The 23,829-nt window shown below is 36.6% G+C and overlaps 1 long non-coding RNA gene and 1 other non-coding gene across 2 annotated transcripts in view; one reads left to right on the top strand and one right to left on the bottom strand.

Annotated features, from left to right (window-relative positions):
- Positions 1–20,327, bottom strand: part of LOC122495545 — an 81,138-nt gene extending 60,811 nt beyond the window's left edge. The window contains exons 1-3 of the long non-coding RNA XR_006300494.1: positions 16,890–20,327; positions 12,475–12,633; positions 9,960–10,125 (exon numbers count right to left, since the gene is read on the bottom strand). This is a non-coding gene — a long non-coding RNA (uncharacterized LOC122495545). The remainder of the gene's footprint in view (positions 1–9,959; positions 10,126–12,474; positions 12,634–16,889) is intronic.
- LOC122496168 lies at positions 10,388–10,495 on the top strand. Its single transcript, XR_006300707.1, has one exon. It is a non-coding gene; the product is annotated as a U6 spliceosomal RNA (small nuclear RNA).
- Positions 20,328–23,829: the final 3,502 nt, after the last annotated feature.

Below are 23,829 nucleotides of genomic sequence, written 5' to 3'. Positions count from 1 at the left end.
CTTCCTACATGAGTTGGTATATTTTTCTCCCTGATTCAAAATGTGATATAGTTGTGAAACTATGCACATAATGATACTGAAATCATGGCAATTAAGAAGGAAGGAAGACAATTGCTCCTACCTTGAGTTAGATTCAAGTATAGATGATTATGTAGATTCTTTGATCTAATGACCATGCGAAGGGAAACTGACATGTAGTTTTTAAATCAATTCAATAATTTTTTTAATGTTCAGAGGAGAAATTAGCCTCTTAAAAAGTAAAAAAGCATTACCTATCAAAACACAAAAAACAACAAATTAGAAATATAAAACTCCAGTAAAGCATGACTGTTACCCCCGAGTGCTATTTAATAAATGCTGCCTAAGATCTTACTCATCAATTATCTTTGCTTTAGTCTCCATTGGTTCATTTCTTTATTTAATAAGCATGTATTAAAAGATAAAGTGGTGGAGAAGTGCCCGGGTGGCTCAGTTAAGCATGTGACTCTCTATTTCGGCTTAGGTCATGATTTCATGGTCATGAGGTTGTGTAATCAAGCCCAGCATCGGGCTCCACGCTGGGCACGGAACCTGCTTAGAATTCATTCTCTCTCTCTCTTCCTCCCCCTCTATCCTACCCCCATTAATGCACTTGCACACCTGTGCTCTCTCTCTCAAAAAAAAAAAAAAAGGTAAAATGGTAAATTGATAAAAGCTTAGATTCAAGCTCTAATGACAGCCTAAAGCTTCCATCCCACTTCCACCCTCTCACTTACAGTGAGAAGCAAGGTGTCATAATTCCAAAACATGAAGTATTTCTTAGCGCAGGATAGGAGCAGAAGGGAGAAAAGGAACTAGTCACTTGACTTGAGATCTTAGAGTAAGAATGTGAGTAATGAAGGGAGGGGGGGAAAGCCCAGGAGTTAAGATGAGAGAATGCTACAAATAACTAACCCATTTCATAAATGCTTGAAAATGCATGAATTAATTAAATCTGAATTTGAAGTTTTCACAAACATCACTTAGGGAAAAAAAATAGCCAAAGTCACAAGAGTCGTATAGGATCAAGAAAAGTAGGGCATTTTTCCCTACCAAAGGCAAGAACTGACTTTCCAACCATTTGAATTGCCAAGCAATAGAGAAGATTCTGGGTAAAAAATATTAGAGAAGACTCCAACAAAGACACTGAAAATTCAAACCAATTCACTCAAACCAATTCATCTTCTTCAAAGATAAATCTGTTCAATCCAACTTAGTATTCAGTATTTTTAAATAATTGATGATGTGCCAATCACTACATTCATCATAGAGTATACAAACATTCATAGTAGACATAATTTTTGCCCTAACAAAGCTTACAGTAAAGTAATGGAAACACATAAATTGATCAGTTAACCAAAATAAATGTAAAATTACATTCTATTGCTATTAATTGAACATATAATCACAGTTAGTGAAGGTCACCAGTAGTTTAACGGATAAAAATGCAGAAAGTGGGCTGAGTTAAATAAGGAAACTTTTCATTTATTTAACAAAATTAGTGAAATGTCTACTATATGTCAGAAAAAGCAATGGAGAAAGAAAAAAGTGTGTAAATGTGTATAAGACATACCTCCCCATTGATGGATGAATGGATAAAGAAAATACACACACACACACACACACACACACGCTGGAATATTATTCAGCCATAGAAATTAAATAAATGTTGTCATTTGCAAAAATATGGATGGACTTTGAAGGCATTATGTTAAGTGAAATAAGTCAGACAAAGACAAATACTACTCTCTCACTTAAATGTGGGATGTAAAAAAACAAAACTCATAGATACAAAGACCATTTTGGTGGTTGCCACGGGAGGTGATGGGGTGGGCAAAAATCGGTGAAGGTGGTCAAAAAGTACAAACTTCTAGTTATAAATGTCACGGTAATGTAATGTACAGCATGGTGTAATGTACAGCATGGTGACTACAGTTCATAACACCTGTATTGGATATTTGAAAGTTGCTAAGCAAGTAGATCTTAAAAGTTCTCATCACAAGAAGAAAGTTTGTAACTAAGTGTGGTGATGGATGTTAACTAGATTTATTGCGGTGGTAATTTTTCAAAATATACAAATACAGAATCATTGTGTGGTATAACTGAAATTAATGTTATATGTGAATTCTATTTCAATTAAAAAAATTACAATCAGAAAAAGAAGACATAGTCCCGAGTCCTTCAAAAAGCATATGACTTAATAGGGAAAATAGGGAAAATATATAACCAAATAAATATCGACACACATACAATATGATGTAATAGAAAATATATATAATAGAGATAAGCCTTTGCACATATCTCCATTATATGCACATATAAAAAAGCAATCAGAACACAGAGAAGGAAATGATTATTTCTTTCTTTCCTTTTTTTTTAAAGTGTGTGTTTATTTTTGAGAGAAAGAGACAGAATGTGAGTGGGAGAGGGGCAGAGAGAGAGCGAGACACAGAATCGGAAGTAGGCTCCAGGCTCCAAGCTGTCAGCACAGAGCCTGATGTGACACTCCAACTCACAAGAGGTGAGATCATGACCTGAGCTGAAGTCAGATGCTTAACCAACTGAGTCACTCAGGCACCCTGGAAATGAATATTTCTTCCAAATATTATTTAAACACTACTTTCAAATGTTTAAATTATTTGTAAGATAGTCCTGATATTAGCTTAGACCCTGTCAAAACTGGGCTATGTGCTTCTCTTATTCTCACCTTTGTCCTTCACTGTAACTTCAGTAAGTCCTTCCCACTAATCCAGTTTTGATACAGGCCTACAATCGCATCTCAAAACCCCCATCTGCTAATCCGCCATCGGAGACCAAACTCTAATCCTTGGTCCCGCCAAAATTTAACTCAGTTTACCCTTTACTAATTTGGCTATCCCGTTATACAAGTTCCCTCCCCCCGTACCCAGCAACTACTCTAGTCCTATATACTGAACGAAGGTCCCATAAATCTGTCCTCTCCTACTATAGTTAGCTTGTTAGAAATGCATGTTGAGTCCATCTATTAAATAAATATTTGTTTGAGCACCTATAATAAACTGAGCTTGAGAAGTGGTACAAAGGTGAGCAAAATAAAACTCCTATCCTTCATATTCTGAGGAAACAGACACTCAAAAAGGATTAATTTCAGTACCCCATTAAAAGCAAATCACATTAATAAGATGCAGGCAGAGAAAGGAATGCCTAATTCAAATTAGAAGAGATGAGGAGACAGACCTTCAGTCAATGAGGTGACCACAAGTTCCAGTTTGCCCTGAGAAATGCTGGGCTACACTTGTTATGTTGACGTACCTCTTTTCCCCAGGCTTTCATTTAAATTCCAGGTAGCTAACATACAGTTAATATGTTAATACAGACAATTTCCTTAGAACTGTGCCTGGAACATGGTAAGCATATTCTGTTCACATGTTTTGCTCAAGATTTATTCACAACGAAATAGTTATTTGTTGAAAAATTTTATAACTGTTTTAAGTTAAAAGTTTGGTGACATAATGTTTATGGAAAATTTAAGACATGGCTTAAGAAGAAAAGAAAAGAAAAATTAGTTCCTACATGTAACAAATCTGCTCCTACATATAACAAAAGGGTGAAATGGTACTCTTTTAAATGTCAGAAGTTTTTTTTTCCTCATTTTATTAACATACTCTACTCAAAAGAAAAAGTTTTAAGGAATAACAAGAAGAGAATTTCATTAGAATGATATCTTCATAATTACATAAAGCAGCATTATCTCTAGCCCACTAGTAAGAGCCACAAGAAGATGACAGAATGTACCTACCATGTATGTATCATGACTAGCACATCATGACTTTTCCAAATTTCGCTTAAATTTTGCAAGTTTTTAAATACTGCGTTATTTTCTTCAGGTTATTTCCTATCTTTTAAAGCAATTAAATAACAAAAATATACATATTCATATTTAAAGTAGTTGCTGGAGAAATTATAAATTAAATTCAAATGCACATGTACATTGGACACTGTTGGGGCCCCATACCACACTCCCTAGGCCAGCTCTACCTTCAGTTGTAGCTGTAATGGACAGTTCTGGCACATACTGTATGCTTCCCTCCCCAAGTTCCCAGGGCATCTTACTCTAAAGGCACAGTCCTTAAGTGCAGCAGATACACATCTCTAGGAGCAAACTTCAGTCAGTGAGAGATAAGTGTCAGTGGATAGATGTCCCAGTCTCACATTCATTGGAGGGACAACTCTGAGGTTTACTCTACATGGTTTCCCACAAGATTCCTAGCAAGACTAAACTCACTTGCCTAGAGTCATAACTAGTTCAAGAACCCACTTTTAACTGGCTTCCCCTCATCCTTGCTTTCCTCTCCACTGCATTCTCTCTTTACCCCAGCATTCTGGGAACACCACCCAAATAAGTGATCTGTGCCTAAATCAAAATCTAAGAATTTGCTCTTGGGAGACCCAAACTATGACAAGAATCCCATTATACTAAAACTTTAATCTGATCATCTTTGTAATAAATTTTTGATAAGTTGAGTGGATAATTACATCAGTTGGTCAACATGCTAATAATCCTAATCTGTTTTTAATCTCATGACTTCTTTCTGTTATCATGAGAACTGTGCTGCTCATATGAAAATAATTGCATGTGTCTTAATATTTCTATCACCATACCTAACTCTTTTCATTATTAGAAAGAAAATAATCTTTTGTAACATCTACTCACACGTTCTATTGTAGGAAAGGGGGTAATATTAATGATACTGCAATTATTGTCAAATTTGAAAGAAAATGTATCTCAACAAAAGAATTACAGCTTCTTCACATTTGCATGGCCCTACCTCTCAATCAGTACAGCTCACACAATACTTTGCTCAAGATTTATTCAACAAAATAGATATTTTTTGAAAAGTATTGTTCACTTTCTTTCCCTGTCAGAATGTCTGTTGACATACTAGTGAATTGTTTATAAAATGAACGCTGAATCTTCCTTTCAGCTGACAGATCCCTGTGGTTTGCTGTTTATTAGTTTTGTTTGTTGTGATTCAAAATGCAGGATCTATTTTTCCCCAGTGTTGCTGTCTTTTTTTTTTCTTTTCTTTTCTTAGTGAAGTAGAAGAAGATAAACAGAATGTTCTTATTTACAAGTAACTACTCAGATGTCTTTCAAACCCACTTTGAATTTCCATTAAGCTCTCCTTTCACGTATCAAATCTTAAAAATGTAAAAGAATCTAATGCAAAACTTGAGAATTTTTTTTTTAGCTCTTTGTGTTTGAGTTGTAAAATATAGAAATTTATTTCCAGGGTCAGAAAAGTCATGTCATTGAAATCTCTTTAAACTGTTGGCATTGAAATGTGAGCAAGACGAATGGTATACTCAAAGCAATTATTTTTAGAAAGAGGCAAATTTTTGTCATTCATCTCCTTACCCATCTATCCATTCATCAAATTTGTATTAAATACCTAAAATGCCGGGCACTGAGCTGGGTGCCAGAAATAGCAGAAATGAATATCTCAGTCCCTGACTTGAATAAGTTCAATCGACCTGAGTAAACAAACATGTAAAAGATGATTGAATTTTAATGTGACAGGTGGTATAATAGAGGTATTTTCTGGAGGCTGAGGGAATGTGGGAGCATAGAGTAGAATTTAATTCTCTCAGAAAAACTTCACTGAGGTTATACTTTAGATGAGTCTTGAAGGATGAGTTAGGCAGACAAGAGAAGGTGGACATTTAAGGCACATGCAAAGACAGTAATAAATAACGATTTTCATATTGTATTTTGTTTAGATTTTCTTGGAGAATCCAAATTCTTTGTCCTCTGCAGTACAGAAGTGAATAGGAAATAATCCATGCTGGCCAAGAAGGCAAAGGTATGCCTTGAAGGAATTTGGATTTTATGTCATAGGTAACTGGAATTCTAAATTTGATCATTTTAGCAATATGTGTGTTTTAGGACCCATGTTGGATCTTAAGTCACTGTGGAGAATGAACGATGGGAAGCATCATTGGAGGGGAGAGAAGATGTGAGAATAGTTAGGCTCCCGCTCATCTTCCCATTATCACTGCTATAAATGTTACCACATGAGAAGGCTTCCCTGACTATCTCCCTGGTATAGTGACTGCCTCATAATATGATTAAGAATAGATAGATAGATAGATAGATAGATAGACAGATAGATAGACAGATAAAAAGAAATATGATAAGGGGTGCAAAAGGTAATAAAGACTTGAAAAGCGGCAATCAGAATGGAATGCAATAAGAAGACATTCAGAAAATATTTTCAATATAAAATCAAAATGATTTGGTGATAAATTTAAAGACAGTTACGATCATTTTGATATTTTTTAAAGTGAAAGTTAAAAGTTTAAAAACGGGGGTGGGTGGGGAGGGAATTGAAAAGACCTTGGATCTACTAGTTGGGAAATGGTTTGATGATACTGCTGTTAACTGACAGAAGTAGTAGATTCAGAGGTTGTTGTTGGATGCATTGTGCATGTTGTAGGGAGTAAACAGGGAGTGCCTTTGCATAGAGAAGGCTATAAATAAGGTTAGTTTGTAACATGGCGAGTTTTAGATACCTTCCAAGATATTCAGGCAGACATATCCAGTAAAACAGCTGGCAATAAGATAGATAGATAGGTAGAGAGATAGATAGATAGATAGATAGATAGATAGATAGATAGATAGATGATAGATAGGGATAGATAGATGCATAGAGATAGAGATAAACACTTTAGGAAACAGATCTGAGCAGGGTATACAGGATAGTAGCTATTAGTGTTTTCTAGTGATGAATCTGTTTCTGGATGAATCTGTTGTAGATAAGTTTTCCCCAAAAAAGATATAGAGTAAAAAGAATCAAAGGGCATACGAAGATCTAACAATACAGGACAATAAAAAAAGTAGGAAAAGAGCAAAAATTGGGAGTTCAAAAAAAAGTTCTATAGAAAATGTTGTCAAATGTGACAAATGTTAAAGAGATCAAGCAAGGTAAGAAAAACGTGCAATATGCAGTTTCTAAATCCATATACTATTTTAGCTGTGGCAATTGATAAATTATGTAAAAATATTCATGTTTCATTCATTCATTCAAGTGAAAACTAAAAATTCTAAAAGTTAATGACATTAAACACAAAATATTTCCAATGCTACTATAGACATGGTAATAGGTCATAATAAAGTCATAGCTCCTGTAAGTAGAGACGATAATGTTTTGAATAGAGAAAATGAAATTCGAAGGGTGAATTGGCCACTGTTCATATACTTATATATCCCTTTTTTCTTAAACAGACAACCTTTAGTGTGTATTTCTGGTCATTTTATTTAATGTACAAAGTCTCAGAATTATCCCCGAGCATATAGTGATAAATGACTTAGAACTTCAAAGAGAAGCAAGATTCTTCTACTCTCAAAGGTAATAATCATCTAGCATTCTGTTAGCTAGAATTAATTTTTGTCTGACTAAGGAAGCAGAAATGTAGTGAATAACAAGGCCCTTTGCCTAGGATATATGTACTTATACATGTATGCATAAGACATAAAAACAAAATATTTATTAGAATATATTTTTATATATTAGAATTATATAATATGTATACTAAAAGATAATTATGTAAGCTGAAAGCTGCTTTTATATTTCAAATATATATTATATTCAGCAGTATTTCCTTTTAAAAAACTATATAAATAAAAAATGTTTATCTATAGAAAAGAAATATAGAACCCCAGTGACATAATTTGTTAATAAAATATTATATTATGCATAGGCATTATAAAAATTGGAAATATTCTCTTGAAGGAAAATATTACCCCTGTTATAACATAAAAATAATATATAATGTTACATGCAACAACTATTTTAAGTATATTTATACAAAAACAAGTTTTACTGTTCTATCTTTAGATTTGCATCACTTATGATACTGTAGGCTTCAATCAATACTTCATAATGACAGTGATCATACCAATAATATAAACCAAGTAACACATACTGCTCTATCAGGATCTTACTATTACCTAAGAAAAAATAGTAATTAGTATTCATAAAGCACTTAACATGGAATGTATTCTCTAAATGTCAATCCTTTGTCATCTCAATTAGTAGTTTGAACGATTGTACTCTTGAGGTAAGTGTGGTGAAGTGAAGTATTTGGTTAAAGTGACTAGTAAGTGGTAGAGCTGGTTTGAAACTAAAGTCTTTTTAAGTTTGTGTTCTTCAACACTACACTGAAATCAGTAAACTCAAAAGATACTTAACCAATCCATCTCTCTTTAAAAAATGAGTCAATGCTTTCACTTCCAACTTAAGATGAAGGCTGGAAACATGTGTTTGCTTTTTATCCACCTTTCCAATTACTCTTGAAAGATTCTGAAGTACAAAATAAATAATTTCATGCCAGAAAAAAGAGTGAGAGGTGCATTACATTATAAAAGAGATTCCAACAAACTTTTCAAAGATGAAGTTGTATGTGAACAGACTGACAAAGGAAAAACTACAGGGGAAAAAACTACAGGCTAGAATATGCCATAAAAATACTGCTGAGTCGGTGTGAAAACATTCACTTGAAAGTAACCTGGGGAGGATTTGGGCTTAAGGTCAACTGATGTAACAAAGCACCAAAGTGAGAAATAAGACTGAAAACAGGGAGATTCATTAAAAATATTACATAAAATAGGGGCGCCTGGGTGGCGCAGTCGGTTAAGCGTCCGACTTCAGCCAGGTCACGATCTCGCGGTCCGTGAGTTCGAGCCCCACGTCAGGCTCTGGGCTGATGGCTCAGAGCCTGGAGCCTGTTTCCGATTCTGTGTCTCCCTCTCTCTCTGCCCCTCCCCCGCTCATGCTCTGTCTCTCTCTGTCCCAAAAATGAAAAAAAAAAAAAAATTTTTTTTTAAATATTACATAAAATAAATTTACCAGTCAGCAACCTAACTTCCCTTCCAGAACCTCTCCACAGACAGCCAGACTTTACCCCAGTCATGACACCAGATAGTATACTTTAAAACTATTGAAATAATTCGTTTGAAGAAAGCGAAAGTGGGACTCTAAAGTAAGCTTCAGAGGCAGAAGACCACAGTGATTAAGTCTCTGTTGTTTTATTTATTTTTTTTTTAATTTTTTTTTCAACGTTTATTTATTTTTAAGACAGAGAGAGACAGCATGAACGGGGGAGGGGCAGAGAGAGAGGGAGGCACAGAATCGGAAACAGGCTCCAGCCTCCGAGCCATGAGCCCAGAGCCCGACGCGGGGCTCGAACTCACGGACCGCGAGATCGTGACCTGGCTGATGTCGGACGCTTAACCGACTACGCCACCCAGGCGCCCCAAGTCTCTGTTGTTTTAATCCAGACATTCTAATTTCAATCCTAACATGGCCACTTACTAGTTTTGTAATCTTGAGACTATTGCCTAACTTGTCAGTTGCACAAGTTTCTTATTTGTAAAATGGGTATAATAAGAATATCTCAGAGCTATTGCAAGAATTCAATGAATATATACATATAGAAATAAAATATATTTTTAGACCAAGGCATAGACATAGATAGAGATACAGTGCTAAGAATGTTTCTGGCACAAATTAAACAGTTTTTCCATCTTTCCTAGATCATTCCCACTGACTTACAAACATATAAATTCTCTCATCCTAATGAAACAAAACAAAAGCCTTTCTCAACCACACATCCCTCTAATTACAGATCTTTTTTCCAGTCCCCTTTAGAGCTAAACTCCACAAAATTGACAATACAGTAGTGGTATACATCCCGACCCTCACGGGATGCCTGAAGCCGCAGATAATACCGAGCTCTCTGTATATAGTTTTTTCCTATACGTACATACCTATGATAAAGTTATTTATAAGTTAGGCACAGTAAGAGATTAACAAAAACCAAAAATAAAATACCACAATTATTAACAACATGCTACGTGAATGTGGTCTCTCTCTCAACATATCTTAACCAACTGTACTCACCCTTCTTGTGATGATGTGACACAATAAAATGCCTGTGTGATCAGATGAAGTGAGGGGAATGATGTAGGGGTGGTGACGTAGATGTCGATGACTACTGACGTTCAGATAATCTGTCAGGAGTAGGAGCACCTGTTTCGCCACTGCCTTTGACTTTGTGTAACTGAAGCTGTGGAAAGCAAAACCAAGGCTAAGGACTGCGTTGTCTCTCACTCCCTTGTGCCTATTCCCTCTCCACCTGATTCCAAGCTAATTTTTGCCCCAACCTGTACTCTCAGAATAATGTCTGAAAAGTAACAGGTAAGATAAAAATGACTTTTCATATTAAACAATCAATACTTTATTAATCTGGTAAAGCAAAAAATAGAGATCTGATCATATTATCTAGTTAAGATCACTAACAGAACAACAATTTAAAAAGATTTCCTCTGGTGCTTGCTTCAGCAGCACACATACTGAAAACTGGAACCATGCAGAGAAGATTAGCATAGCCCCTGTACAAGGATGACGTGCAAATTTGTGAAGCGTTCCCATTTTTTTTAATTTAAAAATTAAAGTAGAATAAAAAGATTTCCTCTGACCCACGGACCAGGATTAGGACAGAAGAGGTTAGTGATCTTTGCTTTTCATCACAAACTTCTGACGTACTTAATTGGTACACGTATGATTTGAGAAAGTAATTTAAATTTATAACAGCACAAGTCGTTCACTTTCTGCTATTTGTTAGCTACAGAAGCTTCATATTTCCACACAGGAACCTATGAGCTACCTTTCAAAAAACAGTCGCTGGTCTTTTTTATTTTTCAAAGTATAGACTTCAGGAATGCCTGGGTGGTTCAGTCAGTTAAGGGTGGGACGTTGGCTCAGGTCATGATCTCACAGTTTGTGGGTTTGTGGGTTCATGGGCTCGAGCCAGGCATCGGGCTGTCTGCTGTCAGCACAGACCCTGCTTCAGATCTTAAGAATCCTGTCTCCCTCTGTCTCTCTGCCCCTTCCCTATGCGCGCGTGCGTGTGTGTGCGTGCGTGTATGTGCGTGTGCGTGCACGTACGCGCGCACACTCTCTCTCAAAAATAAATATTTAAAAAATATAATAAAAATAAAAGTATAGACTTCAATTATAATTGGATACTTTTATTCAGGGGAACACTTTTTGAATGTTTGGGGACCTGATTTTTGCATAAAGGTCCTGAACAAAGCAACAACCACAGCATTCCAAACTTCTGCAATTCCCAGTGACATAATCAGTACATTTAAAAATCATTACATTAATGATATAAAAAACACACAAGAACTTTGCAATAACCATAATAACCAACATTAGCCAATGGACACCCTGTGGCAGGACATGGATCAGAAAATGACCAGAATGGGATATTGCACAGGCTGTCTGTTTTTTTGCAGCCAAACACACTGCAGGTAAAGGAGAGCAAGTGAGAGCCCCACCTGCCTGTCTCGGTCAGCTGAAGTACAGGAAAAGATTGATTAACTCACATGTATGACCCAGGAACAGAGAGTTCCTGTAGCCTGAATTAAACACATACATGCGTGGTTACACACACACACACACACACACACACACACACACACACACACACCACATACCCTCCTACATATTTTTTATCTGAAATGATTTCATGTCTTTTCAAGTTGAGACAGAATCAAAAAGGATCCAACACAGGATCTATGTCAAAAACTTCTAGTACATAGAAGGAAGAAACAAGAATAAAAAAGCAAATGAAGAAAATTTGCTATGGAGAAACTGAAAATTGAGACAAAGGATTTTCCCGATCATACAAAAAAATTATGTCTTTATTTTAAAAGAGCTCAAAGCAGTAGGAGCTCAGCAAAGAATGACAGAAAGATGATATATGAGCTGGAATGAAGAGTGAACCTGTACACTACAGTTTGAATTGATCATGTCTAGATTTTTTTTCAACTTCCATCCTCAACACAAAGAACTCTGGACAAGTCTCCTGCTCCATGGAACAGATTCCATAAAATGGCTTTCACTCCCTCATTTTACTTCCTGTAAAATATATAAGAAATAAAATCATAGTTCTCATTTTGTAATCATACCACAAAAGGTTTGAGCCAGCAATTTACACAAACCTGTATTTTTCTTGTCTGCAAAACTGCTGATGAGAACATTTTTACCTTGTCTAGACAGCCTTAGATGATATGATGATCAGCACTGGGTTATTTTAACCTTGACTCTAATTTGGAAGACAGGAATCCATGAGGAGTAAGATCAGTTTTCAGTGCCCATTCCAACCAATCATGTTACTTTTGAGTTTTGTAAAAATAGTGTAGCAGTGTGTGCTCTTAGAGCAAGAGAGACAATAAACAAAGCTAGAGTTAGCTCACAATGTGACATTACTTACTGGTTTCTCTTGCTTACTTTGAGGTGGGGGGATGAGCCCCCAAGTTGTCCTAGACACCAAGAGAAAAAGCTTAAGACCCTGCTTCTGGACTTTGTGGTCTAGAAGAGAGAAGACAATAAGCATTCACCCACTCACCGTTAGACAGCTGCCTCAGAGCCTCCTTCCTACAGGCAGTGCTGAGCTCGATGTGCAGTATTTTGAGATTTAAGTATCTGGTGTCAAGTATTTCTAAATCCTCCAGGAAATTGAAAACGGACTGCAGCGATTTACTTCTACTTTTCTGGGGGAAAGGTGCTAAGACCAAAACATGAATATTGAAAAGAGAAAAGATCTTAAATGTAAACACATTAGCCTAAATATGTAAAGGAAAAGACTCCTAGATAAAACACCCATTTTAAGCATCTTTGGGGAAATTACCTTCTCTCCATAGCAATATCTTTATTATCTCCTCAAAATTCTAGAAAATAGTCACATGAAAATGTGATTCCTCGATGGCTTTTTGATGAAATAGTGGTGGCCCTAACCCAGAAATTCCTTACTCTCATGATGCCCTATCATCATCTGTCCCTATACTCACTCCTTTGGTCAGCAAAAAGTGGGCAAAAAGAATTACAAAACTAAGTGCAAAGTAGAGAAAATTGTTTATATATTTAATAATAGCAAAAAATGATATAAATCAAAACGATGAATTCTACTGGACAAAGTACAAGCACATGCTAATACCAATAAAAATACTAGGTTTTTTTTTCTCCCACATTCTTTCTTACTTATGTTAAACAGCAAAATAATAATCATAGCAAATTTTAATGAAGGTGAGATATAAAGAAAAATATTTTCAAAAATAACGTAGACAGTGATATCTTAACAAAGTTTATTTTAAAAGAATAAAGATGGATCTGATAGATATTTGGCTAATGTAATATATTGCAATATGCACATTCCACAGTAGATTATCTAGATTTTGCTCTGGATTTATTCCATGAACATTCACACTAGACCAGATTGAGTGCCTATGCAATTTAGGTAGAAGAAAAATATAGATTAGAAGTAACAATTGACATAAGGTAATTTACACATGTGCATTTCATTATATTTTTGTACTGTGTGTTTCTGATATTTATATAAACTAAAACAAACAAAAAAAACCCACTCAGTTCTATCTAAAAAAGCATAGGCGAAGGATAGCTCCCTGGGGGAAAGTGGAATATCACACAGATTACCATTCCTTAAGCTCAACAACTATTTATTTAGTTGTGATTTTTAAAAGTAGGATAAGAATCCATTAACTCCTGTTCCTTCTGGGAAAAAACATCTGATAACTACAGATAAGAAATGTTAATTTTCGTGCTCTAAGCATAAACCAGTGCAAAGATACAGGTCCTGTTTGGTTTTTAAATGCCATTTAAATGTGCCTTTGCATCTGAAATTTCTGCTTAAAATTTATCAACAATGTTGAATGATAAAATAGTAAGGAATAATTTATATTTCATGATCTAAGAAATAATGTCCCCAAAATGAAATTTTGCAACATTTTAGTACATGGAAGTTTTGGGTATAGTATTTTGTTGGGAAAAAAATAAAAACAAAAACTGATTGGGAGTTAAAGGTTTAAAAGACTCTATTTAGCTGGGGCCTCTGGGTAGCTCAGTCGGCTAAGTGTCCTGCTCTTGGCTTCCGATCATGATCTAATGGCTCGTAGGTTTGAGCCCCGCATCAGGCTCTGTGCTGACAGCTCAGAGCCTGGAGCCTGCTTCAGATTCTGTGTCTCCCTCTCTCTGTCCCTCCCCCACTTATGCAAGTGCTTTCTCTCTCTCTCTCTCTCTCTCTCTCTCTCTCTCTCTCAAAAATAAACATTAAAAAAAACTAAAATAAAAAGGCCTCTATTGAACAAATATTTTTATTTGATATTACATGAAATGTCTGCCTAATACTATATAACACAGCAGATTAAGGGTAGAAGTCAGATAAATTATTCATTTTTTTCTATTTCAAGTGTGGGAATACTGGGAGTTCTATATCTGGTAATACTGTATTCCATATGTTTCAATATTAAACACATATACACCAACATGACCTTTAGGCCATAATATGAAGTGAACCAAATTTATATTTCTCTTCCTAGTTGTTTAATGTATCTTCCCCCTTCTTTTGGAAAATTTATCTCAGGAAAAGCCAAGAGTACCTGTATGAAATTATTATGTTACTTTTCCCAGAGGAATGCCCATTTTTTGTTATCTCTACTTAAAGAATAAAAATTAACTGAACTTGAGTAATCAGAGGTATCATGTATATAGTACAAAGGGCATGGGCTTTGGAGTAAGACAATGTATGTTTGCACCCCTTACTTAGCTATGCAAACTTAAGTAAGGTATTTAACTCCTCTGAACCACAATTTCCTATTATGTACCTAGATTATGATACCATTTCCTATTATGTACCTAGATTATGATACCATTCTTTTAGTATCACAGGCAAGATTAGCTGGGAAACAAAGCACTTAGCACAGAGCCTAGCACTCGGTGGGGGACAGCTGCCTAGCTATTTATAAGTGTATATGTGTGCATATATGTAACAAGAAAAATCAAAGGATTTTCTCTACCTTTCTTCTTCTCCCCCTTCCCCTCTTCCTCTCTCCCCCACCTCACTTCCTTCTTTTCTGCAACAGGTAAAGCTATATGAGCCATAAAAGAAAAGGTATTGTGTGAAAGTATCTCCTTTTTCCCTTCAACTATAGGACAGCTGTGGTTTTAAAAGCCATGGCCTTATGAACTAGCTCCCTGTATCCTCCAGGAAGGTAAACATATTTGTTTTGTTAACATCTGGTCTTTTTCAATGCCTCACCAAGTTCTATTATGGGGCGGGGGGGTGGGTAAGAAAAATTGAGCTTTGGCTTAGATGGGGTTTAGAAGGGGATATTAAGAGGATACTAGATTTCAGACCCCAGGAATGATTGACTTTCCTAAAAGGAATTGCAGAGTATAACGGTTGGTCCGAAAATTTTGCAGTGAAAGATTCTGGGGGGAGGAAGACTTCTTTAAGGGACACTATTCAAATGCCTAGGACCCATAATGTTTCCAGAAAACTGATGCAGCTGGTCATTTCATGAATCATTTAAGTGAGAACACTTGGTAGCCACATAGAGCTATTTCTGCCAACTCAATTCATGAATAGGAATATTTCCCTGACTTTATACAGAAGCTTCTTCTGTCATCTGCCCATTAACCATAACGATGAATATGAGACTTCCCATTCTATATCATTCAGGTACTCAATGCAGACATCTCCCAGCAACTCTTGAGAATTTAAAATACCAACAAAGGTCACAAGACTCCCAACTAAATTCAGAAGAGAAACTCCTGAATCTACATTTTAAGATAGGATTGGGCACACTAGGACACTGGAGAGTGAACACCCTTTACATATGTATGTATGTATTGCGAGCACGAGCAGGGGAGGAGCAGAGAGAGAGGCAGAAAAAGAATCCCAGTGCAGGGCTGAACTCACGAACTATGAGACCATGACCTGAGCTGAAACCAAGAGTTAGATGCTCAACTGACTGAGCCATCCAGGCGTCCCAAACACCCATTTTTTTTTAATTTTTTTTAAACGTTATTTTTGAGACAGAGAGAGACAGAGCATGAATGGGGGAGGGTCAGAGAGAGAGGGAGACACAGAATCGGAAACAGGCTCCAGGCCCTGAGCTGTCCGCGCAGAGCCGGACGCAGGGCTCGAACTCACGGACCACAAGATCATGACCCGAGCCAAAGTCAGACGCTCAACCGACTGAGCCACCCAGGCGCCCCCAAACACCCATTTTTAATACATACCTTATAATAGCTAACATCTATTTAGCTCCATGTGCCATGTGCTGAACTAATTAATTACATGCACTGATTGTAATTCTGTGGGGTAGGCACTACACTCTTCTGTATTTTACAGATGACAAAACAGAAGCCTTATTCGTTCAGTAAACTGCAAGTGCTTCTCTTGTGTCAGCAAATGACAGAGTCAAAACTCTATTCCAGGTGAGTCTGATCCCAATGCCCATGCATTTAACCACTATTAATGGATTAAAAGAGACTATTACTCCAGAAAGCCAAAAGTGGAAAAGGGACGAAGGTGGGGAAATGGAGAAGTGGGAAGTGGTGCTTCCCTTTCCTGAACTCAAACCAGTTAGACAGTTGTTAACCAAGAAGTGAATTCTCTTGTATGATATAAACGAATGTAATTCTCTTGTTAAAAAAGCAGGACTGGACATATATACTTCTGGCAGGATTGGTGTGAGTGTATTTCCCAAATGCACTCTTTTCATTTAGTTGCTTGGTAGGCAATTCCTGCTTTAGCTGCTGTGTTCTCCAAACCACAGATGCACATATGCAGATCTCCATGAGTTTCTTGTGAAGTGCCTCTTCAGAGATTTGAGACAAGGAGATAATCCCCCACCGTAAAATGCACACACACACTCTTGACCCTTGGGAGTGGGAAGAACACAGAGCATACCCACTTTGAAGAATCTACCTCCCACCACCCAGCTTCTCCGACTTGAATACCTTTATTTCTTTTGATGGGTGAGGGACGAAGTTTCCAATACCAGTTTCAAGCTATCTCCTTTGTAAGTCGTATGTCAGTAGTCTTCCTCAGTTCATTGTATACAGGGAATAGGCAGAATCTCTCCTCAGAGATCTGGCCAAACCTGAGATCATAAGAGTCCTATGTTTACAACTATCCCAGAACAAAAAGAAACTTTAAACTCTTTTATTCAACAATAAATCCATCTTCTTATCTCTAAACCCTTCATAAGCTTCACTTTTTCGTTGCTGGCTATACAACAGTAGATCTGTGATGAGGGTAATGACTTCCATTGTAAAGCTATGCAAATGAATTCCAAGTGTGCTGTCAAATGATGAAAGGAAAAGTGATGATAATTTTATTCTACTTGTTCTAGAGTAAACATTGGTAAACTAATTACACGATACACCTCCACTGAATATCTATGAATGGAGCAAGAGTCTCTGATTACCGGTTTTGTCTTTATTTCTATTTGATAAATTACATTTAATTATAGTGTAATTAGATAACACCTTTAGCATTAAAAAAATAAGCCATGTAATAAGGTATAATTTCTGAAAACAGCATAAATTCTAAAGATCGTAAATAAAGAGACCACATGATAACTGTGAATTCATCAGAACATTTTGGTTTATATATTTTTAAAAAATATTGCTTTGTATAATATGGAACTTTATTCAGTGTCAATTCTAGAATTCTTCATGAAAAAGCAACTGAAGAAACTAGTCTTACATCCAAATGCATTTTATAAGAGGTAAAATTTACCTAGCTAGAAATGAAGCCTTGAAAATTGAAAAAAATAACCCACCAAATTCTCCTCTAATTGAAGCAACTACTAGTTAAATCAAGTAATTAACTAATTAATCACAATTAAACAGTGAATTTCAAAGCCTCTCCTAGTTGACATTTACCAGAAATTATTTACTTTTCTCTCTTCAGTCACCTCCCAACAACCACTGTTTTCCTGCATTTCACATCCAAACCAGCAGGGTGAGATATCTGGAAACCACTTTCAGCCGGGTCCTTTTGTCCAAGGATGTATTTCAGTATGTCCTTGTGATGAAAATACAAGAAAATGACAGTGGCTGCTTTCATAACTCACTTCCCTATTCTGTTATGTAAATGCCAGCAGACATGGCTATTGGCAGTAACAGTAGTGAGTCCAAATCTGCTGACTACCAGATTAGAGGCAAAGGGACAGAGGAGGGAAGGGCATTTTGGTACCTTTCATCCAACTACTCAAGTATACTATTCCTACCTGTTATCTATTTGGAAGAAAATATTTACCGCATGCCACAGTGACATTTGGGGGACAAAGATAAAACTTCCAGAATACATCAGAAATTATACCTTCTATAGCAAGTTTTGGCATGAAAGTTCTAACATTGTTCTTTTTGATCACTCTCTAGTTATAAATTCCTCTTTGCATGCTACTTATAGAAAGCATCTATACTATATTTTCTCCCTTCAATTTTATTCTAGGGTGATCAGAGTCTCTACTAAAAATGATATTTAAAATCGATTTACCACAGCCATCTGGAATACTTGCCTCATTAAGTGAAGATTCTGGATCATGGTCTCTATCTCCATTCCAACTCCCATGCTTGTCTTAGATGATTCCAAATCAATGTTGATGACCCAAACTACACACCAGTCTTTCATTACTACCTTGTGGCCTCCAAGATCACCAGTTTATCTCATCTAACATCTCCTTAGGCATACTCTGGACATTGCCACCTACAAAACTTCCCCAGCTTTGGAATACTAAATTCAGACATACCTTCCCTAAGTACATCTTCCTACCCTTCCATCTTGTTTCCTGAGCCATTTCTGCTCCATTGGTTTTCCTACCACATTGGGACCATTAATCCATCCACCCCTCTATTTATTTCTATTATAGCAGCTCCCCTTTTCACAATATTGTTCCTGCATAAAGAAGATGATGTCATGTGGCAGTAGTTCCTATTCAGACAAGACACTGAGGTAAGCATTTCTGGCTAGAGAAGTGGCCAAGGAAAAAGAGAAAATGAGAAGAATAAGGACAAAAAGTACACTTAACTGCCCTTTTCCCCCAACCAACTGGTGCTGGACTTCTTTATCAACAGGCCATCAGAGAAAAAAGAAATGAAGACAAGACACCTTTAGATGATGAGAAACATTCATAAAAAGAATTTTGAGCTTTGAACTAATGGAATATTTGCTCCTAGAGACTATGTTAAAATACAAGATTCGGTTATCTTTGTCAAAGTTGTGTTTCTACCCTCAGAGGAAATGGGAGGTCCACCTCAAATGAGTTCAGAACTAAAAAAATTCAGATACACTTTTGTACTTTAAGTCATTGTATGTAATTCCAATCTATGAATTAGTGTTAGTGGTCCATTAGGTTAGTCATTCTTTTGCTAATACATTGAATGCAATTTTCCTGTTGTCCTTTAGTTATATCTCTCACAACATCCTAATCCAGGATGCATCCAGCCAACCATCTATCTCTCCTGTGCAAGCTATGGGGCTAAGAGGAAAATTCACACATACAAGGAGATTCAAACCATTAAAAACTAAATTAGGACATCAATCCTGCTTAGAAATACTGCTAGTTTTCTCTTGTTGACTGTTTCGCCTCCTTACCATTTCTTTTTCTCCCAAGAGATTATCTCACTGTTTATCTATATATGTCGAAGAGAATGTGGAAGCCTTCAAAGATAACCAACTCAACTTTGCACTACCATACCCATAAGCCTACCTAAAATGTCTCCCTTCCTTTCTACTTTCTCTCTCATTATCATATATCTACTTTCTCTCCCATTATTATAGGAGATATGCAGAGGATGTGTCTGCTGGTTGACTCTCCAGCTGGATCCAGGAAATTCGAGGCTCATTACCTCCTCTCCTGATCTTGGAATGTACATTCTACATCCTGCCCACTGTTCTCACACTAGGAGCCATTTCAAGGATGCAGCATTAAGAGAACACTGTATTACTTAGACCATCTGTACTGTATACATGATTGAACCCCCTTAAGGCCTCTACATAAACTTTTAAGATCCTTGGTGGGCAGATGTAGAGATCTACTTATTTTGTAGTTACTCAAGACAAACCTTGTATGTAAATTCCCTTGCTTACTAAGACTGCCATCTACCAATCTGGAGTGGCCTGTCTCTTTCTTTGGTCTTCTTGCCCTAAGGTGTACAATGTCCAGATTTGAATTTCATCCAAGGAACTCCTGAGGTTGCAAACCAACAGGTATCTCCATTCCTTAAGAAAAGGAATACTTCCTTGATTTCAAACCTAGCTTCTCCTTCTCTTCATAGGCGATCCTCTTTAAGGAGTTTTCTATTTTTAATCGTCCTCAGGGCACCTGGGCGGCTCAGTCAATTAAGCATCCGACTTGGCCTCAGGTCACGAATTCGTGGTTCATGAGTTCAAACTCCGTTTTGGGCTCTGCACTAACAGCTCAGAGCCTGGAATCTGCTTCAGATTCTGTGTCTCCTCTCTCTCCATTCCCCTCTCTCTCAAAAATAAAGATTTTAAAAAAATAGTCTTCAGTACTTTTCTTTCTCTCTTGTATCTGCTTTAACCTAAAAATCTGTCACATAACACAATTGATTAACAGCTTCCCTGTGTTCTGCAACTTCAGAGACCAGGTCTAAGGCAACAAAGAAAAGTATCACCTATTTTGTTCCATGTAGGAAAACCCTACATAACCATCCAAGGAAAACACTACAACTTGTTGAGCATGGAAAGGAGAGGGAGGTCCAGTATATGTACATCTTGTACAATGACAGCCTCTTCTCTCTTCATCCTTCCACTCTCCATGCCTCAAACTCCTCCTCATTCTCCAACCACCACAAAACGTTCTTTGTGCTGTTAGAAGGCCCTCCTTACTTTACTGTCTTCTTCACTGTGTTACAGTTCTTCTCTTTTGCATATCCTTATGCAATGGAAAAGTAGCCTTCACAGTTGACAAACTTCCAACCTCAGACTTAGAGGGCCAAGCTGTAATTTTAGGCTAGGCTTTTAACTACCCCAAAATTGGAACATTATCTTAAAACCATGTTAGATGGTGAATTTCACCTAATCATAGATCAAATACAATTTAAGTCACATGATTATAACCCTTACACATTCCACTATAGAGATCAACCTTCGTAAGGTCACCACCAACATTCATGTTATCTCAGTCCAGAAGGAACTTTTATTATTACTACCTTACTTGACTTCACAAAGGTTTTTGATATGGTTTATTACCCATTCTTATATACTCATCACTTTATAAGCAAACAAAACACTTCAATCCTGTGACCATAAGACCACATTCTCTCCTGATTTTCTCCTCTGTCTTAGGCTACTCTTTTCAGCCTCCTGTCTCAGTTCTTCCTCCTCACTTTGGTTACTAATATTTGATTTGCACAAGGCTCCAAACTAAATTTCATTTTCTTTTCACTCTATCTTCTCTTACCGGATACTCTCAGTCTATAGGCTTTAATTTTTACATATGTGTTAATTACTCCCAAATGTTTTATCTGTAGTCCAAATAATTCTTCTGACCTCAGATCCACATAGAAAGAAACATCTAAAGTTCATGATCAAACTCAAAATCAAACTCATTATCATCCAATATTTCTCCTCCAAAAAACCAGACTTCTCCATTATTCTTTTAGTTTATAGCACTAGACTTTACCTCATTATTAACCCAGCAATCTGAGAGGTGCTGTTTCATAAAAACATGTGCATATAGGATAACATAAAATAGAATGTTTTTTACATTCAGAAAAATTTTAGAAAGGCAAATATAACATATAAATTGCTTAGCAAAGTGTCTGACATTGTAACTATTCTAAAATGTAATTATTACCACTATTGTCTTTCACCCATCATTCTCCCTCACTGCCTCTCCAAAACCAATCCATCACCAAATCCTCCAAATACAGATTCACTCATATCACCCTCCCACTCTGCCAATATATTCCAGCTTCACTATTCCTTCTCTCAAATTTCCTGAACTCACCAAACACCTTTGCAATTCTGCATGGGCTTCTACACCCTCTGATTTCTCTGAAATCAGAACACAATTGTACACTGCCTCCCAAGCCCTACTTTTTGTTAGCCACCTTCCACTTATTTTTTCAGTCCAAGTTTACAGTTTAAAGTTATATTCTATGGAAGCATTATCTGATACCTTCCAATCAGTAATTTCCAAACTGTAAATCATGGCCCACACTGTATTGTGAAATTAATTCAGTGTGTCTATAACCACTGTAATTTTAAACTGGTGGAATGTTTTGTCAGGGCATAAAGTGGGATGGGATGGAATATATAATGCATTGCTTGCAGTGAAGGTAAAGTACTATTTTATAAATGTGTGTGTGTGTGTGTGTGTGTGTGTGTGTGTGTGTTTGATGAAAGTATGTTTTTCGTATGGTGAGTCACATCCAAATGTAAGTTTGAAAGCACAAATTGGTAAACCACTCTTCTAACATTAGTATGTTTTCATAATACCAGCATTTGTTTTTTTAGTAAATTTAGTTTCCTTTAGTAAAATGAACACATCCAAGCTGTTATGTGTATATCTGCAATGGAAGTATTTGTCTTACATAAGATTTAGGCAATAAAGTAAGCTAAGGTTTAACTTCCATTAAATAATGTGTCAAAACATAATCTCCATTAAATAATCGATTATCTTCTAAAGTTGAGCCTGCGTCACTGAGGGTTTCTTTTTTTCCACATCTATCAGAAAGCTATAAAATGAGAAACATAATGATGGACCTTTGGCTACAGGTGCTACCACTGCTAATTTCAAGTTCAGCAACCATTATAAACATGGGCTTAGCAGGCAGACATACCTGTGTTCTAACACCTTCTCTCTTGGGTCCCAGTTTTAAAAGTTTTGCAGAAAAAAAGTCTCCTGAAAAAAAGGTCTTACACAGCTCCTTGAAGTTTGTTTTTCCTCATCTTTCTGTTGGAGATAACACTCCCTACCTTACTGGCTTATAAATGTTAAATGGTATAACATACGTCTAGAATAGTGTCTGTCAAGTGGCAGGCGTTTGATAAATGTCCCATTCTTCTTCTCTATTCCGTTTCCTTCTCCAATCCCAGAGGCAATTCCTTTTCTACGTGCAATAAGCATCCTGAGACTCTTGTCTTGGTCTCCTAAGAAAGGCTTTTCTAACATACTTATTTTATAATGTTATTATATTATAATTGAAACTAATTTTAAGTACACTGCAAGTCAAACTAATAGTTTCATGAAGTGTTTCTTAATTTTTTCATCTTATTCATCTTTTCTTCTATTGTCTTATTCATAGCTGAGCAGGCCACCTGTTTGGACCAGACTCAGTAATTCCAGAATTCACATTCAAATATTCCAAGTCAAGTTTGGAAATCTTCTGTATAAGTGGGACTGTTTGCTATCTGATGTAGGTATGCTGTCAGTTTTTAGATTATGTCCATAGGCTGGCAGAAAATAAAGTGTGTCTCAAAAGGAAGATCCTATTAATGGCTCCACCAAAATATGCTTTATGAAATACTTGGAATGGATGTCATGATTCGATTGACCTAACAAAAATATACTATTTTACTCCACTTCAATCCAAGACTGAAGAGTCTATAACATTTCTTAGAATGTCCATGAAATTCTATAAAGGTTATCTATTAAAGAAATGAAATGGGGGGGGGGGAATGCTGGGTGGCTCAGTTGGTTGAGCATCTGACTTCAACCCAGGTCATGATCTCATAGTTCATGGGTTCAAGCCCCATGAACTGTGAGATCCCATGAGCACTGGGCTTTGTGCTGACAGCTCAGAGCCTGGAGACTGCTTCAGATTCTGTCTCCCGCTCTCTGCCCCTCCCCAACTTGTGCTCCATCTCTCCCTCTCTGTCTGTCTCTCTGTCTCTCAAAAATAAATAAGACATTAAAAATTT

This window comes from Prionailurus bengalensis, chromosome F2, assembly GCF_016509475.1.
Source record: "Prionailurus bengalensis isolate Pbe53 chromosome F2, Fcat_Pben_1.1_paternal_pri, whole genome shotgun sequence".
Classification (NCBI taxonomy): domain Eukaryota; kingdom Metazoa; phylum Chordata; class Mammalia; order Carnivora; family Felidae; genus Prionailurus; species Prionailurus bengalensis.
Note: the sequence above shows the minus strand (reverse complement) of the source record. Positions and strands in the feature narration are given on the sequence as shown.